At 36.0% G+C, this 968-nt stretch overlaps 1 pseudogene; it reads right to left on the bottom strand.

Moving 5' to 3' along the window:
• Positions 1–290: 290 nt before the first annotated feature.
• Positions 291–724, bottom strand: LOC123927476 (annotated as a pseudogene).
• Positions 725–968: the final 244 nt, after the last annotated feature.

The raw sequence follows: 968 nt of genomic DNA, 5'->3' as shown, positions 1-968 counted from the left end.
GTTTGCTTGTTTTGTTTCTTAAGTTTCACATGTGAGTTAGATTGTTGGTATTTGTCTCTCTCTGACTTATTTCACTTAGCATAGTACTCTCTAGCTCTAGCTACATCATTGCAAATGACAAGATTTCATTCTTTTTTATGGCTGAGTAATATTTCACCACATATATTATACCACTTTTTTTTTACATGAACACATTTTATTATTATTTTGCTATATAACATAGAAGTGAATATACTCAATGCATTTTCTCAAATGGCAAATGAGACACAAGATAACATCTTTTTGATTCCTGAAAACCTCAGTATCATCTGTCTTTTGGAGGATCCAGTTTCCTACGATGTCTATGATATTGTCCACGAGGTTACCAACGGTGCTTAGTAGTAAAGAACATTTTGCTAAGTTGTTCTATCATGGGTCCTTGCTCAGAGTGCTCATTTTTTTTCTTCTGATCTGGTTTTCAGCACTTGATCCTGTGTCTCTTCATTATTATGCAGAGGATCTGGCCGAGGAATAGGCTGTGTATGTTCATATGGAATGTCCACAGAAGCGTGGTAGCACAGTATCGTTCTGCCATCAGATGTCAAAGCAAGCTCTACTTTGCAATTATAGTCATCTGGTGTGTAGATGTATGACAAACACAATATAAAGCTCCATTTTGAATTGGAAATAAATGTTTCCAGATAGTTCTGTTTGATATCACCCATTTTACTGCTGCTAACGCCATGGTGAATGAAGATGCTTATTGGGTGGTATGAAAGAAGATGATTTGAAGAGAAACTGATTTTAAAATCTTCTTCAGGGTATCTCTATTTTCATTCCTGACAGCCGCTCACCACAAGCCCGCCGTTTTACCTCAATATACCACATTTTCTTTTTCCTTTTTTTTTTTAAAAAAACATTTTCTTTATCCATTCATCAGCCAATGGACACTTGGGCTATTTCCATAGCTTGGCTATTGTAGATGATGC

Source organism: Meles meles, chromosome 17 (genome assembly GCF_922984935.1).
Source record: "Meles meles chromosome 17, mMelMel3.1 paternal haplotype, whole genome shotgun sequence".
In the NCBI taxonomy this organism is placed as follows: Eukaryota; Metazoa; Chordata; class Mammalia; order Carnivora; family Mustelidae; genus Meles; species Meles meles.
This window is presented reverse-complemented; position numbering and strand designations above follow the sequence as displayed.